The sequence below is a fragment of the Mauremys mutica genome, chromosome 4, assembly GCF_020497125.1.
Source record: "Mauremys mutica isolate MM-2020 ecotype Southern chromosome 4, ASM2049712v1, whole genome shotgun sequence".
NCBI classification, from domain to species: Eukaryota; Metazoa; Chordata; order Testudines; family Geoemydidae; genus Mauremys; species Mauremys mutica.
In genome coordinates this window covers 133103055-133121083 of record NC_059075.1, presented here as the reverse complement: position 1 = coordinate 133121083, position 18029 = coordinate 133103055, and the positions used below count along the sequence as shown (strand labels likewise).

General features: G+C 51.6%; 1 protein-coding gene across 3 annotated transcripts in view; it reads right to left on the bottom strand.

Annotated features, from left to right (window-relative positions):
* The window catches only part of TEAD3 (TEA domain transcription factor 3), a 58096-nt gene extending 41324 nt beyond the window's left edge, over positions 1–16772 (bottom strand). The window contains exon 1 of one of the 3 annotated variants that reach the window (XM_045013797.1): positions 15761–16772. The gene's annotated coding sequence lies outside the window, so the exon portion shown is untranslated. The remainder of the gene's footprint in view (positions 1–15760) is intronic. The other 2 variants (XM_045013799.1, XM_045013798.1) reach the window with 2 other exon arrangements.
* Between the last annotated feature and the right edge of the window lie 1257 nt (positions 16773–18029).

The following is an 18029-nucleotide window of genomic DNA, read 5'->3' as shown; positions in this document are numbered from 1 at the left end:
TGTTTTGTCTGCATGTTAATACATTTTATCCGACTGCGTGCACGGGAAGGAAATGGGGGAGGGAGGCAGGGACGGGGCGGGAAAGTCAGGCTGCCACCTGCAAAGCCGGGGGGGGGGGGGAGGGGGCGGGAGGTGCAGCTCAGAAGGTGGGAAGGTGGAGTGGTTTCAGGGGAGCCTGTAGGGAGAAGGGATCCCCAGATTCATAATGCTCCATCCTACAGGGGTGGCAGGGAACAACAAGGGAGTGTCTGTGTAGGGAGGGTGCTTCTAAAATCCTCGATGGCGAGGGATGTTGGCATAAGAAATTAAAACAGCCACGGGAATGACATGCCAGCTGCTCTTTTTCTTTCACTGTCTCTACGGTCCGTGGGCCGGGGTAGGTCACGTCCGATGCTCTTTACAGGGCACTCAATGGTCGATTCTGTCCACAGCGGCGTGAGAAGCATTGTCAACACCAGTTTGGGGATGGGGGAGTTGACCTGCTTGACACCCAGTGTCTAACCTGGCAGCTCTCGTGAAAGGCCCCCCAACGCCACTCCTGAGCCCCTCCGCACCATCCCAAGCATCGGTGGAGGTGCGTGGGACTGCCAGTGCTCGCCTCTCCCCAAAGACAGAGTACGTGGTATTGCTGCCAGCCTGGGGATCTCAGATCTTCACCCGTGGTGACTGCACCACCTGGCCAGCCCTCACCAGGAGATCTCCACCAGCAATCACAGCCTCAGCCTGCAGGCCTATCACCAGGGCCTCTAACCTCACACGTTTGGGCTGGGGGATCCCCAGGTGGGAGCGTTCCAAGGATGCTGCAGGCAGCGTTAGCAGCTCAACAGATGGTGCCCCAGTGGAGCACTAGGAGGTTCATTGCCTTTTAGAAATCCTGGCCATGGAAGACTTCATGGCAGTTTTTCCAAGAGCCAGGGTGTTAATCCTGACATCCTGGTCAAATCGCAGGTTGGATGACCACATTTTGCAGACCCTAACCATCCCCCTTCCCTGCAGTTTCCATGGGAATAGTTTCTGTTCTCTACTTCCCCTCTTGGAAAACACTCTCACACGCTCCACCCCAGAAGTGGTTGCCTTTCAGCAAGGAATAAAGCAATCCCTATCTTTAGCTTGAACAGTTGTATGGGATCCTGGGGGTGGGGGTGGAAAGCATTATATTCATCAGCGGAGCCCACCACCTAGGTATTTCTACCCAACAGCGCTCCCACAAGGACCGAACCTCAGAGACCGATCGATACTAATGGTTGGGGGTTTGTGATCTTTTTCTAAACTGTTACCAAGCTGCAAGGCCCTTTGATATTTAGGGATTCCCATTGCTTGGAATCAGACTTCACTTCTACTACTTGCTACCATCAGGGTATATCCCCTTGCCAGGATCCTGCCTGCAAAAGGGACTTAGAAATCCAAGCCACTGATGTGGCACTATAGGCTCTGTAAAAGCAAAGTTTCAGAGGGAAGTGTAGCTCAGTAACAAGCCAGTTAGCGAGTGCCTGTCTCTCATGTCCGCCCCTCACTGGATCCATCCTCTTTTCCTGCATTCCCACCCCACCCCACCATTCAGACAGACAGGAGAATGGATGCCGAAGGGCCCCTGGATGGTCCAGACTCAGAAGTCCTGGGACTCTCCCAGACACCCCTCCCCCCAACTCCTGCTCCCTTGTGAGACAGCCTGAGTAATTTCCTTTCCTCTATCACTTCCTGTCTTTTCCGGCCTGGCGTGGAGCTCAGGAAGCAATCGGAGCGAGGAAACCACAAGAGGCCACGTGGCTCCAAGGCCACGAGGGATGCAGCACCGATGGATGGTGGCTCCTAAAGTGACAGCCAACTGGAGAGAGGGCCTGGGTCTCCCAGGCAACCACCAAGTCCATCCCGTCCCCTTTAGGCTACTTGTGTCCCCAGATGTGCTAGTCACCTCCTACCCACCAGTTACAAACAAGGACCCAGGCCCCAGCCTGTGCACAGCGAGGTAGATGGCCACCGACCCCATCCTAACAAAGCTGCTCCTTTTCCTCCCCAGTGACCCACATAGGAACTTTCCTGCCCAGACACCAGCGAGGCGTGGAGATGGGACACCAGGGAACCGAGGCTCAGAAGGACCGGGACTTAGGCCTTTTCACTCAGCCCAGAAACCTCTCACCGCCTCAGGAAATGTATCTTGAATGGGTCAAACCCTGCAGGGCCCCTAGTCCCCCTCAAGTCAACGGGGATCTGCCTGGGGAAGAACCGAGCCGATGGCCCAGTATTTTTAAAGCAAAGCAGATGTTTCTCCGAGCCTCACTGCTAGGTAACGGGGCAGCCATCTTGGTTCGAACACGACCACATAACCCGGCAGCAGGGGTGTCCCTCTTGCTTTCCATCCTGCTTAGCCAGGAGAGGCACTTCACTGATTTATATTTTAATAAAAGCTTTTAAAGCATTAATTATTTTCTAGATTATGAAACTAGTTGGAACCTGACTAAGTCTTAGACTGGCCTCCTCCAGCGTCACCAAGATGGCCACCACCAGGAATGGGATCATCTTATTTACATAGCACTTCGGGCCCAAAAGGCTTTACAAACTGTAGGCCTGTTCCCAAGAGGCCCAACACTCCCACTGGATCATCCGCCAGGAATTAATGGTGCTCAGCACACCTCAGGATCAAGCTCCTACATACTGGATTCACTTCACCCATCACTGAAACACAGCCATCTCTGGAACACGGCAGCCACTGAACAGTGCACGGTTAGGACAGGAAGTTTCCAATTGCCAGGGGAATGAGTTAGACCGGATGTAATTTAGCCAGTAGCATGCTGAGAAATATCATTACAAGTTAAACCTTTATTTCCAATTAGAATTTGCTGTTTGCTGACGGTGAGAAGCAACTCTGACCTACTGAGCTTGAGAACCTGCCGATCCAAGCAGAGAAAGTGACTTCAAGAGTTTGAATTCCCAGCATGGCTTAGAAGCAAAGCCAATTTCCCAGAGATCCCATAGGCTTAAACTGCACAAGACCCAAGGAAGAGATCTGGGAGGTTGAAGCAGAACCCGGCTGAAAGTGTTCAGGCAATCTGCTCAGCAAGCCCATGGTCTGGCCAAGGTGATTAACTATGCATTCCAGCCTGAATAAATGGGGCTAGAGCTGGCTTTAGGGATTGGCTGTCCTAGGTAAGATGGACAATGTCTATGCCACAGACACACACCCAACAGCCACCGGATACTTTTCTAGGACCTGGTCACAAGAAGGGGTTGGAATTCAGAGGAAAAGGCAAATCCATAAGTCATTCTCCTAGGATATCTTAAGCTAGAAACAACCATTTCTATAGAATCAGGAAAAAACAATAAGCCAAGGAAACCAGGATCATCATGGGAGAGGTGGGGGTATCCCAGATGTTCTCAGTACGACAGATGTGAACCAGCTCAGGGTTCTCTGGCCAGCTCTTTGTCATTTCAGATGCTCTGGGAGGCAAAGGACTCCAGGTGTCCACATAAAGGACTGTCCTAGTGCCACTGAATCCAAATAGGGCTTGTGCCCTAAGGCTTACCTTCCCAAGGGATTGGAGTGGCACAGTCCTCCTTTGCATCTTCTCTCCTGCTGCCCCCCCATATTCAGAACTGTCTCCCCTCTCCTTGTCCAAGCTCCTCCTCCTTCCAAACCTGTGTTTGGGAATTCTCCATCCCAACAACTGCCCACACCCTCCCACTCCTGAGCAACTGTTCCAAGTCTCCCAGCCAGCTCTCCCTTAGGCCCAACCTACAAACAGCATTGTAGAGGTTTAACTAAGGGTGTCTTTTTAAAACGGGGTCGCTAAATCAGTGCCAACTCCTGTGTGGACTCTCAAATCAGTTTGAAAATGACCTATGTCAATTTCATTCCCTATTGACTTAGACAAGGCCTTAGATCTGTGGGGCGGGGAAAGTGTCTTATTGACTCTGTGCAAATGTACAGGCTATGTGATTTTAAAGTAACCAGTCTAAAGAGGGGCCATAAGGTGTCTATAACCCCTGTGCAAACAGGAAGGCTCCAGTTCTTTCACACCCACTCCCTTGTCCCAGGCTGCCTCTCCCTTCCCTCCACCCCCGTGTAACCCAATCCTCACCATGGAAGCAGCTGCAATCATTGCCCTCACCCTCTGCCTAGGAGACACAGCTGCCCCTGAGGCATCAGCCCTGATTCATAGCTGGGTGCTGCAGGCAATCTGAAAGCAGCACCTTACCAAACCAGAGCAGCCCTCAGCACGACCCACTGGGCTACATGTGACAACTCAGCTCCGGGATGGGGGATGGCTTTAACACCTTTCTGAAGCTGAGGAAAAAGCCATTCAGTCTGGTGGAAGCCAAGCACTCCTCACCATTACAAGTCACTTTCCCCTGGCATGCTGTCCTGGGTACCATGGGAGGTCTTTAAACCACAATTTGAGGACTTAAATAACTCAGACATAGGTTAGGGGTTTGTTACAGGAGTGGGTGGGTGAGATTCTGTGGCCTGCATTGTGCAGGAGGTCAGACTAGATGATCATAATGGTCCCTTCTGACCTTAAAGTCTATGAATCCCTCCACACAGGTGGCATCACGGGATAAATGTCTCCACAGGAGCCCCTTCCAGAGGGTTTCATCATCTCACACATTTGCAGAAACCATAACGGGAGTATGTATTTCATATGCCATCCACCGTACATACAGGAAACAGGCAACGGACCCTGAGTGGACAATCAATGCACTGTGCAATTCCCTGCATTGGGGCTAAACTGATGACTCAGGAATGAACGCCGCACAGAACGACCAAAGGGGAACACGCTCTGCAGAGGGGCCAGTGAGGAAACTACCAAGAACCGATATCCCCACCAGGAGGCAGCTAATGCGGAAAAAGGGAATCCTGTGGGGTCACGTATATTTCTGCAGCCCAGAACCTGGAATATGTTTACCTAGACTGACAGCCAGCGGGCTGGCTCGGTGGTCTGTGTATTTCTAAGCTCCCACCATTGTGGCCTTTAGGCTTCTGGTCTGGAGTATCCAGACTCTTTTCCCAGAGAGCTTCCACCTCCCCTGTAAGTTGAGAACCAGTTTCCAGTGGTTTCCAGTGTGCAGGTCTTTCTGATGAGACCCCAAACAGCAAGATCCAATCTGCTGAGCAGTGACACAAACATCTTAGTCCCTGGCAAAATTTACCCAGCCATGTTCTTTGCAGGGGTGCTGTGCACACAATTTATTAAGCTCTTGGGATCCCCCAGGATGAGCCCCATATAAATTATTCTTGTGTTTCTAGCACTGAACAGTAATGCTCTTACTATTATTTAAACTGCAGGAAAGACTGGACCCCAACTGAGATCAAAGGCCCACTGTGTTCGGTGATGGCCAAACATGGTGAGAGACCATCCTGAAGAGTTTAGAGAGACAAGCCAAAGGAAGCATCATCATCCTCATTCTGCAGCTGGGGAACTATGGCACAGAGATGAAGTGATTTGCCCATGATCACACCGGAAGTATACAGCAGAGCTGCGAAGTGAACTCTGATCTCCTGAGTCCCAGTCCACTGCCTTCACCACATCCTCTCCTTCTCATCTTGATCTTCCAAGCGACTTCCACGCAACATGGGAGAACTTAGCTCAGTCCGTTCTAGTCACAGCACCGTGTGCTGTGAGAATTTCTGCAGCTTTCCAATACAGAAAAAAGCCTGGTAAGTACATACTGATTATCAGGACCCCTGCTGAAATAGAGGCATTAGGTACTTGGACCCAAACGCACCTAGGTAAAACCCACCCTTTGGGCAAGCCACATAAAACCAAGAATCTGCTCAATTGCAGACATTGAAGATCCAACAGCATTGATCACAAGAGCAGGATACGTCTGGTGTCTTGGTCCACTTCCGGGGTTGATTCATTACCTCCTGGCCATCTGAACTCCCACTTCACACTTCCAACTGGAAGCAAGCACCTCCTTCACTTCCTGCCCTAAGATTCAGCCTTGCAGCTCTGTGCTGTTAAAACAGCTGCTGCGCCCCCACTGCTGAGGTGGCAGCATTTCAGTGGTGGGTGAAGCGCCTCCTGCATATAGAGAATGTAAGTTGCTAAAAATATTGAAGGCAATATTATTAATAGAGAAGGAGTTCCAGACGAGAGCACAGCCCGGTAGTTAAGCTGATCCTGAGCCAATGCATCAGCCCCCCTCACCCGCCCACAATTATCTAACCAACCCAGTAATCACAGACTCTCTCTCCCCCCACCATTCCCTCCCTCTTTGCTTTACCACGCCAGCTTCCCAATCTGCAGGGAGTGGGCAAGCTAGAGACAGGGAGGCCTTTCTGGCCGTACTGCAGCTGGTGGAGTGGTAGCTTAAGTCTCAGGTGTGCTGTGGTGAGGAAGGAATGACCCACAAATGCCCGGCTGGCCCCTGAGCATGGCTGATCCAGGTGGGTTCTGGAGGGAGTCCTGTGGGGGCGCATCTAGGTTATGGTGAGGACCCCAGAACAAACACAGGGGAAGCCAAAAAGGCTACATAGCCACAGGCTGCCCAGCTCTTGGGGGTTCATTTGAGGGTAAACCTGGCTCCTCCTTGGGAGGAGGGGGGACCACATGCAAGGCCTTGCTCCCCACAGGGTGGGCAGTGGGGCTATGAAGTGCCCAAACCTTCCCACTAACAACATTAATGCCGAGTTTAACTAAAACAAAAGGACAGTTGCCTAAATGTCAGCAATATGAGCTCCCTGCCTCTGGGGGATGGGGAGAAATGGTTGGCGAGCTGGCATGAGAACTACAGCCCATCCTCCACTAACTCAGAGTTGCTCAAAGTTTACAGGCTCAGAACATCTTCTGGGGAAATTAGTGACTATTGTGAACAGCTGGATCTAATTTTACGAGGAGCTAGGAAGAGACAGTCATGAATAAATAATGCTTCGCGCTCCAGTCCAAGGATCTCAAAGCAGGTTAAAAACTGTTACACTTCACTACAGTCCATAGAGGTATGAGTTATGAGGCCTATTTTTCAGAAAATAGGGGAAACTGAGGCACAGAGCAGTGAAGCAACTTGTTTAAGGCCAGGTGGAAAGTCTATACCAGTGGTTTTCAACCTGTGGCCAATGGTGGGGGAGGTCGGCAGACTATGTCTAAGATTTCCAAAGGGGTCCGCACCTCCATTCAAAAATTTTTAGGGGTCTGCAAATGAAAAAAAGGTTGAAAACCACTGATCTCTACCAAAGCTGAGAAAAGAACCTTAGAGTCCCAACTCCTAGACTGCTGCACACATGGACTGTTTCAGGGCATGTCTACATGAGGCTCTCCAGGAAAATCAAGCTGAATTAACTAAAGGTGTGAATTTGAAGCGGATTAGTTAAACTGCATTAAATCCCTGTGTGAGCACCCTCATTCAAAATTAAAGTGGCCTTAATTTGCTTTATCTTAATTCACTTAGTCATGGTCTACACTTAAAATTTAGGTAGACATAACTACAGCACCCAGGATTGTGAAAAAAAACACACCCGAGTGCCATAGCTATGACAACCTAACCCCTAGCAGAAATACAGCTAGGCTGACAGAAGAATGCCTCTGTTCACCTAGCTACCCTTGCTCAAGGAGGTGCAGTTCCTAGAGTGGCGGAAAACTCCTTTCTATAGTGATGGAAAAACACCTTCCATCACCTTAGCCTGGGTCTACACTACAGGATTAGAGCAGTATAGCTAAAGCACCGCAGCTATGCCACTACAGTGTAGATGTGGCCTTCCAAACTAAACTGAATTAAGGCCACTTTAATTCTGATTTACAGTGTCCACACAGGGATTTGATGAGGTTTCACTAATCCACTTCAGATTCACACCCTAGTTAAGTCAGATTAATTTTCTTGGATGTTTTCATGTAGGCAAGCCCTCAGATAACTAATGGGACCTCTAAAAGTTCGGACTGATCTCTTGCTAGAAATGGGTCACAGGTGGAGTCCATATCTGACATTCCTCCTAGTATTTGGATCTGGGGTTCTGATTCCAGCCCCTTCTGTATACATTCAAATCATTTCTGATAATCACAGCATGTAAAGTTGTTCCTTCTGCTTCTCTCTGCCAAGCTCTGCTTCCCCCAGCTCCCCCTGAAGATGATGGGAGTTTTGCCGACAAACTTTGGGTTCCACACAGCTTTTGTGTTTAAACGGTGGCGTTTTTTATATTGCTCACATTTTATCTCTTGGGGCCGCACAAAAATATTCACTGTAAACAATTTTTCACTCCTCTTTATATGGTAGATACCCGCCCCCATTTCACTACAGACAGGGGTGGCTCCAGGCCCCAGCACGCCAAGCACGTGCTTGGAGCGGCATGCCGCGGGGGGCGCTCTGCCGGTCGCCGGGAGGGCAGCAGGCGGCTCCAGTGGACCTCCCGCAGACATGCCTGCGGAGGGTCCGCTGATCCCGCGGCTTCGGTGGACCATCCGCAGGCACGTCTGCGGGAGGTCCACCGGAGTCGTGGGACCGGCGACCGGCAGAGTGCCCCCCGCGGCGTGCCGCCGTGCTTGGGGCGGCGAAATGGCTAGAGCCGCCCCTGACTACAGACATGCACTAAGATCACCTCAACCAGCCCGATCATTAGACTAACTGGGATGATTGCCAGGGACCAGAGCCGATTGGTCTATTCCATGACTTTAACCTGCAGATACTTGCCATGCCTGATGCCCAGTAGTCCAGTCACAGTCATTTACACACAGGAAGGGTGATTTGTGGGCCTCGCTTTCCCAAAGTGTGGCCTTCTGCTGTGCTATCAAGGCTGCAAGACAGGTCGGGCTCATGTGTTCATTATGGTTCTTCAAGCCTTTTAATGCTGCCAATGATTGTGTTTATTTCATACGTTGCTTTTGGTCCTGTGGTTAAGACACTGGACTGAGGCTTGGGCAACCTGGGTTCAGTCACGGCCCTGCCACAGACTCCCTGCATGATCTTGGAAAAGTCACCTGTTCTCTCTGACTCTCAGATCCCTATCTGTAAAATGGGGATAATACACCTTCTCGCCTCTCACCCTTTGTCTGTCTTGCCTATTTATACTAAGTTTTAGGAGCTGGCACCATCTCTCACTATGTGTGTACAGCCCTTAGCAAAATGGGGCCCAGGTCTTGGCTGGGGCTTCTAGGTGCTACTGTAATAACTTTTAAATACGTAGTATCATGCAGCACAAGGTATCCTGGAGCAGTGGCTCTCAGCCTTTCCGGACAACCGTACCCTTTTCAGGAGGCTGATTTGTCTTGTGTAACCCCAAATTTCACCTCACTTAAAAACTACTCGCTTACAAAATCCGACCTAAAAATACAAAAAGTGTCACAGCCACTATTACTGACTTCCTCATTTTTATCATATAATTATAAAACAAATCCACTGGAATATAAATCTTGTACTTACATTTCAGTGTATAGTATACAGAGCAGTATAAACAAGTCATTGTCTGTATGGAAGTTTAGTTTGTACTGACTTCACTAGTGCTTTTTATGTAGCCTGTTGTAAAACTAGCAAATATCTAGATGAGTTGATGTACCCCCAAAAGACCTTTGTGTAACCCCAGGAGTCTGCATACCACTGGCTGAGAACCACTGTCCTAGGGCCTGGGAGTTTCAAGACAGCTGTTAAAATGGGCTGCTTTGGTTTCTGCCCAGAGATGGGCCAGTTAAGAGGATTCACTCTTTATACCCCTGGGTGGTAAATCTTTACAAATTACTGCAATCGAGTTCACTTTCATCCAAGGGGATCCCAGAGTGTTTTATCACAGTACCAGTGTAACACCACTGAAACGCAGCCGTCTTGGGGGCAGGGTGGGGGAAAGTAGTGGGATACTGCATTAAACAAGGAAAATAGGGGAACATGTGGTCAAGGACACTCGGGCAGTGAAAACTTCAATATCCACAACCAGTAGACAGGCCTATGAGCCTAAATACCTTTGAGGCACTAACTCCTGTAAATTTCAGTGGGAGTTAGGCACCTAAATACCTTTGAAGATGTGGGCCTCAGTGTTAGTTAAAGGTCTCACTCAGACTTACCCATAGGAAATGGCATGGCCCCATATCAATTAATGTCACTTGGAAGAGTGAAGGGCTCAGCTGATCCGAATGAGATTCGAACTCATGTTTCCAGGAAGTCTGCACAGTCTTAAAGCTAAGCCCAACAGGCCACACGAGGGGCAGTAAAGACATTGTCCATGTGGCTACTGTCTTAGAACTGTGGCAGCTGCACAGGAAAGACACAGGACTGCTCCAAGGTCTGCATGGATCTGGGAAGGCCCAGGCGCCATTTTGGATGCACTCTTCTGAGGAGCGAGTGCTCATGTCCCCTCTCAAAAGCTCGGGAGCTTTGTTCGACTCTCAGCCCAACGTACGCACAGACAAGGCTCAAACATGGATTTACAGAGGGGAGAATCCACCATGGTGGCTGTGAAATGGCAGGGCAGGGTTCTGCCCACTGTTCTGCTGTGTTCCATTTGCACTGTTCTGCTGTGTTCCAGCAGGGGATCACCAAGTGCTTCACAAGTATCAGTGAGCAGGACCAGTATCACTTCCATTTTACAGAGGGGGAAACTGAGGCACAAAGGGGTTTAAATGACTTGCCCAAATCCAAACAGAATGCAGCTCTTTTGTGCTTTAGCAATGAGGCCATCTTTCCACGTGCGGGTTACAGGCTCAGTGACAACACAGCTTACGATCCTCACCCATCATTAACTTCCCTCCCTCAGTCCAAAAAGTTTCATAAGTCAACACCAACACGTGACAGAAACACTGGGTGCTCACACACTCCAGGCACCTTCCAACACCCCAGACTTCCAGGCTAACCAACTCTCAGGAAAGCTGCGATTCCCATAACAAAGGGAAGTTTTGCATCTATTGTCTAATGAGCCCGGAAGAGGGCACCCACACTGAATAATACCTCTTATAAAGTCAAGGCTCAGATCCAGGACTGGGAGAGCAGCACATACTCACATTAGAGCGTAGTGATCCCACGGCACAGCTAGCCCTGTCTGGAGAGTCAGTTCCCTGATTCCGCATGGTGGATGGCAATAATTTACCACAATACATGGGGCGAGCACCAGGGGTGTCCTTGGGGTGGCTTGAGTCTGCTGCACAGCGAAGGGCATTCAGAGGGTTACAAACTACATGGTCAGTCAATCAGATGCCCTTCAGCCACCTTTCACATGCCTCTCCCAGCAAGGACTGACTGACTGACCAACTCTTAGCTCCCATTAAAGCCAGTAAGAATTTTATCACTGGGTTCTGGCTCAAGACACCCTTTTTTATTAAACACTTAAAGGAACTTCTAGGAGATTGTCAGCTCTTTGCAGATGGGGCCATCTTTTTGTTCGGTGTTTGTACAGCGCCTAGCACAATTGGGTCCTGGGCCACGCCTGGGCTTCTAGGCGCTACCATAATACAAATAATAAACAACAATCATCGTAGCAGGGCCCATGTTTGGAAGGGCAGATCATAGGGGCTCAAATCCCGTGTGGTATTCCTCCGGTGCCCCAAATATCACAGGAACCTCCCACCCCAAATGTCACTCATCCCTAGCCTCCATGGGACTAAGAACATGCAGTAAGGAGGAGGCAGAGATCCAAATCTCCCCCCTACCCAGAAGGATCAGGCATAGCACAGCTCTGCTCTTCACAACAGACCCGTTCTATAAGTTATTCCAGCACAAGGGATCCCCTGCAGCTGGCCTTCTGTTTGGTGTGTGTGTTTGACAGGAGTTCCGTGGTTACTTAATTTTTAATGCATTAATTATAGTTGATTGCCCACTTCCACCCTCACCTCCCAGGAAGTGCAGCTTTAACCTGTTCTCACATTGGCTGAGAATCTTTTTATCCCTCCACTATATTGCTAGTCGCGGCTTGCATCACCTCCCACTGTCAGCAGTGTGTCACAGCCTCAATTAGGCTTTCAGATGCGCCACTCTTACTGAGTGTCCACAGGCCTGGTGCAACTGGCGGAAGCAGCAACAGTTTCCGGCTGTCACCAGAAGGAGGTGCTGCTTTCTATTCATCGCTGCTTATGGGCAGTGCTGTCAAAGCAAAAAGATAAGCTTCGTACCTCTGATGGCTGGGAGCAAAAGGGTGGTTGGTACAATCCAGCTGTAGGCTGACTGGGATTTTAAGGTACTCAGTGTAAGGCAGATGGGCAAGGTACTAAGTGATGTACCTGCTGGTAGATTCTTCTCAGCACAGCAGGGAGGGGATTGTCTGTCTGCACCTTTCCAAACAAAGCCACTGCCACTTCCTCACCTGCCAGCACCTCGGCCAAACCCCTCCTCCTTCCCTCTGCACACTCAGCTAGTCACAGACACTCAATATTTCCACAAAGAAATGCCAGGTATTTACAGAGACTCAGAGGAGCAGCTCTGCACGTGGCCTGGAGCACCAGAGTCAGACAGGCAGGGCCTAGTGACGGGTGCACCAGAAATACCCAGGACATACAGGACGATTCCCCCCCCCCCCCCAATTTGTTAGTTATTTTTATTAAAGGTGTATTTGCTGCTAGCCCAATAGTCCTGGCAAAACGGAGTGGTCTCTCCACAGGGCAGGTACAGCATGGGCAGTGGCAGAAGCAGCTACACACACATGCAAACCCTGAGCCCCAAAGACCCTAGTAGCTGGGAGAAGATATTCCAGTCTCCATGGCACAGCAAGTCCTTGGGCTCACTGCTGCAACTGCATCTTATTTCACTAAAGCCACCAAACTGCCATCAGATGGAAGCAAGTTGTCACTCCCTGCCAGCTTGGCTGGATAGTTAGAAGACACGGAGACCAAAGGAGCTGAATCCCTATATGCCAAGCCCCTGAATTGTCTAGTTCTCCTTTGTATCCGTTCCCTTCCCCCCTCCCCCCAACCTAAGCACATCAACAAAAAGGCCCGGCCAAACCTTGCTTTCTTTTATGATCTGATCATCTTTGTCTACACGCTTAAGTTCAGATCCAGAGTTTCTTTAGGGTGAGAGCGATGCTATGAGACGGTAGTTTCCTTGAAAGCATTTTGGTATGAAAATTGCCAGGCTGAACGACACCTGCCCTTAGTGGTTAGAGATTATATTATAAATACAAGATATAGATATATACCAACACACCCCTTCTTATGGCTACTGAGGGGGGTTATGAAGCATGGCACATGCGGGAGATCCTTCCTAACACTATCCTTATGATGGTTTATTATCATTTATCCATTTTAAGAGCTAAGAAAGGACAGACTGGTGTGTGGATAAGGCCAATGCCCAGGAGTCCAACCTGGGTTCTACTCACAGCAGCCCATGACCTGCTCTGTGACCTTGGGTAGGGTGACCAGACGTCCCGATATTTAGTTGTCTGTCCCATGTCCCGACCAACATATGCCATTTGTCCCAATATTTTGCACTCTGGCTTTTTTTTTGTTGTTTTTTTGTTATTTTTTACTTCAGCGCCCTCCCTCTTCCTTCCCCCCTCCAACGTGTTCCGATATTTTGTTCTTGTCATCTGGTCACCCTAACCTTGGGTAAGTCACTTCCCTCTCTTTCCCCATCTGCAAAATGGGGGTCATGATACTGGCCTACCTCACAGGAGGCGGAAAGGCAGAAGAGTGCCTGGAGAAAAGTGTGAATGTTTTGTCACAACAGGGTTTGCACTGGGGGGAGAAACAACACAAAGGCCTTTAAATGGCTCCTGAAGACAAGTAGCATATACTGTGACCCAGCTATTGCTTTCTAGAGAGGCATTCCCTGCATGGTACAAGTGCCTGCGTGTCTGGGCCTGCTCGACCGGCAATAAGTCCCTACAGAGCCGTGACCAGTTATCTATAGAGGCAGCAACCTGGCTACGAGGTCTCCCCCTAAGGCAGCACCTCCATTGCAAAGTACCTCAGCCACCACCCCTACAAGGTGCTTCCATAGAGCCACCTCACAAACACTCCCTCCCCACACACAAGCAGGGGGTAACAGAGACGAGAAGACGGAGAAGACGTTTTCTGTTGCAGCATTAAAAACTCTGACTCACCACAGATGGGCAGCAAGATGGGGGACAGGGCCACAGCCACTTGCCTCAAAACTATCCAATTTAGACTGACTCTCTTTTCCGGGGGGGAGGAACGGACGGCCACAGCCCCACCACCTATGTACCATTGCTCTTATTTATGATAGACAAAAGGAAGCCTCACTGGGACCTCACACTTTTCTTCCCTGCCCTCTGTGCTCGCCATTTCCCTGTTTGTTAATTCATTAGCACTCTGGGTCAGCTGCCCAGAACTAATCAAGCCAAGCTGGATTTTCTGTGGAGGTGGGTTTTTTTTTTTTTTTTGACAAGCAATGTTGGGTGCCTCCAAAGCCATGTTTCTGGGCATCTCCCTTCCCTTCCCTAGGCACACCATCCCCAGTGCCCCAATATATTGATTTTCATGCCTGAATCCATAATGACATTCACTGTGCCCTTTTCTGTGTATGCAACCTAGTTTACACACAAAAGTTAACCCAAACCCGCATGGTTACCTACATAAACACATACACAAATGAGCATGTTATTTTGGAGATTCATATAACTAAGTTTGTTTTGCTTGGGGCTCCCCTCCCACCCCAAAAAGCAAGAGCATGAAAAATATTAAATTATGCATCTAATTAATGACTCGTTAGTACTGTGACTGTGTGATTAGGCACAAAGTGTGTAATATACAGCCAGCATATTATCTTCCAGTGTATGTGTGTGATATGGACGTGTTGTACACGCATATACACAATGCAGTTGCTAAAGACACCCATGATGCCCTCCGGAGTCAGAAGGGGAAGCAGTTATATTTGGGGGAGCTACTGCAGCGAGTTGGAGGGAAAAGGAGGCAGTTTATATAACGTAACGTATTGGCTCTACGCACTCTATCGATGGATCATATATTGCGCGCAAGGCCTCTTTGGAACTGTAGCTCCAGCAATCACACGGTCAAAGCCCATAGATGCAAAGTAGAAGCAAAAAAAAAAAATTAAAATCTATCACAGGCCATTGACTTCAAAACTTAAACTGAAGTGAGAGGCAGGGCAGAAAGCAAGAGTACGTGAGGGAGCAATTGGATGTTTTGAAAGTGAAAACTGTTGAATTATTGGGGTGGGGGGAGAGATTAAAAAAATAATAATCCACTAACCAGAGGGGAAACGAGCCCCACCAGGCTGAGGGAAAACACTGACGGGGGAGGAGGCAGCAGAGGGGGCCATGGATACGTCCTTCCACAACCAAAGGACTGCAACCGGCCACCCCAGTTAACAGAGTGAAACCCACACCCCCTTGCGCCCAGTAGGCCCCCGGGGGTGGGGAGGCTCAAACCCGCTGGGGGTGGGGAGAAGAGGCTGGGGGCAGTCCCACCTCCACATCCTCTCTTGTGTTCCAATGGGGCTGATCCCTTCCCAGGCCAGCCCCCACCCAAGCAGCTCAAGTTCCCAGGCGGAGTGGGAAGGGCTGCCCCAGGCAGCTGCAGTTTCGGGGAAGTGATTGCGGGGGGGAGGGGGGATGGCTCTTTCCCCAAACTAATCTGAGGACAGGGCCCCCAGGACAGGCGAGCTCAGTTGGGGGAGGGGGGCGAGTGTTGGTGGAACCGCCTCCCCACACAGAGAGATCAGCTGGGGGAGTGGGAGTGGGGGGTCATACAGCAGGATCCCCTCCCCACCCAGAGCGATCAGCTGGGGGGGAGTGGGGCCCCCATGGGGGAGCCCCTCCCCACCCAGAGCGATCAGCTGGGGGGAGGAAGAGTGTGGGCCCCCGAGGGGGGGGGGAGCAAAGCGCCTTACAGCAAAGAAAGACCCTCCCGGGCTGGGGAAGGGAGAGGGGGGCGCTTACCTGCTCCGTGCTCCGCAGCGCTCGGCCGGCCGCGGGCGAGCTGGGGGTGCCGGAGCCGGTGGGGGTGACAGGGGCAGCAGGAATGCGGGGAGCGCGGCTGGCTCCGGAATCCGCGCACGGAGCCAGGCGCAGGGAAGGGAAAGTTTGTGCAAGGGAGGAGCAGAAAGTTGGGAGTCAATCAGGAGGCAGCTGGGCTGGGCCCTCCCCCCTCCCTTCACATGGCCTCCAGCCCCGGCCGGCCCTCCCCCGGCCAGGGACCGGGACAGCCCCCCCCGACCGGCTCCGCCAGCCGGAGGAGGGGGGTTGGGCCCCGTCTCGTTGGAAGGGGGTTGGGATATTGGGGCTTTCTGCTGGAAATGGGATGGGCTACTGGGGTTCCCTTCTGCTGGAAGGAGGGGACAGGGATCCCCCTTGTTGGAAGGGGGCTGGGGTATTGGGGGTCGCCTTTGCTGGAAGGAGGGGACGGGGGGTCCCCCTTGTTGGAAGGGGGCTAGGGTATTGGGGTTCCCCTCTGCTGGAAGGAGGGGACGGGGGTCCCCCTTGTTGGAAGGGGGCTGGGTATGGTGTTTCTCCTGCTAGAAATGGACTGGGATACTGGGGTTCCCTTCTGCTGGAAGGAGGGGATGGGGGTCCCCCTTGTTGGAAGGGTGCTGAGGTATGGGGGATTGGGGTTTCCCTATGCTGGAAAGGGCTGGGGCATTGGGGGCCCCCTTGTTGGAAGTCTGCTGGAATATTGGGGTTTCCCTCTGGTGGAAGGAAGCTGGGCTATTGGGGCGCCCCTCTAAGGGCAGGGGAGGGTCAGAGGGGAGTGACCCCTCCTAGGGGATAGGCTATAAGGGGTCTCCCCTCTGGGGAAGGCAGCGGGGATCCTCTGATGCATGGGAGGTGGGGGTTGGTTGGGGCTCTCCACGCTGGAGAAGGGGCTGCTCTCCTGCGGGGGGAAGTCAGGGAAGGTCCCAGGGGAGTGTAAGGGGGCAGAGACCCGCCCTGCCAGCGGGTGTGGGGGGGGAGCAGGCCTGGCCATTGCCCCGGGGCTGCAGCAGCAGAACAGCTCGCGCCTGCCCCCGAATCACAGCCTCGGACTGCGCTGCTGACGTCAGACTTGGAGCCGCGCCCGGCTCCAGTTCCCAGCCAGCGAGACGGGCTCGCTCTCCAGCCCACGCCTGCCCCGGGCTACGCCAGGTCCCGGTGCTCAGCCTCCTCCTGCAGCGCCCCCTAGGGGAGCCAGCCGGCCTGGGCTGGAGCCTGCAGCCTTGGAGCCAGAGAGGAGTTAGGCGTTTAGCTGTTCAGTCCTTGGTTCCCACTCTCCGCCCCTTCCCCAGGCTTCAGGCTGGGGGAGCTGATCCCGAGGGCCTTGTCATTTCCCCTGGCATCTGCTCTGACCACAGCCTGCTGGCTTCCCCTTCGTTTCAAGATTAAACTCCTAGTGCCTGGCTCCCCCGAGGGCGCCTGGGGTAGGGCACCTGTGCATATCCCATTTTGCAGCCAGTGGGCAAAAGTAAATGGCACCCCAATGTGGAACCAGACCCCTGGCTTTGTCCTCAAAACTCTGCACTGATAAGCTCCCCCCTATCTATCTACTTAGCTGTTGGGCCCCTTCTGCTCTTCCCCACACACCACTGAGGATAAACCCTGGTAAATTCTGTTTACCGACCCACTTCTTATTCGGGGAACATGGTGTTTGTTAGTTTACCATTACTAACATACCACTATGGACCCAGGTTTTCAAGGAGTGTTTGGGCCATATTGCCTAGTGCCCAGCACCCATATGTGAGGCTGGATTTTCCAGGGCCCAGCTCCCATTTAGGCACTTGAATAAAGGACCAAATTTTCAAAAGCACGCAGCAGCTCCCACTGTGGCACTGATGGATAGATTTTTCCAAAAAGCTCAGCCCCCAGTGTGCTGGGCTCTTCTGAAAACCCAGCCACTTATTTTGGTGCCTAAATAGGAGCTCAGTTCTTTGGAAAATCCAGGGCTGCCCAGAGGATTCAAGGGGCCTGGGGTCTTTGGCAACAGGGGCCCCCGCCACCGAATTGCCGCCGAAGACCCGGCACTTCAGCGGCGGGTCCCAGGGCGGAAGGACCCCCTGCCGCCAAATTGCTGCCAAAGACCCAGAGCAAGTGAAGGACCCCGCTCCAGGGGCCCCGAAAAACTCTTGTGGGGGCCTAGGGCAAATTGCCCCACTTGCCTCCCCCCTCTGGGTGGCCCTTGGAAAATCTGGCCTTGTTTGCAGGTGCTGAGCACTTGGAAATACAGCTCTTGCGGTCT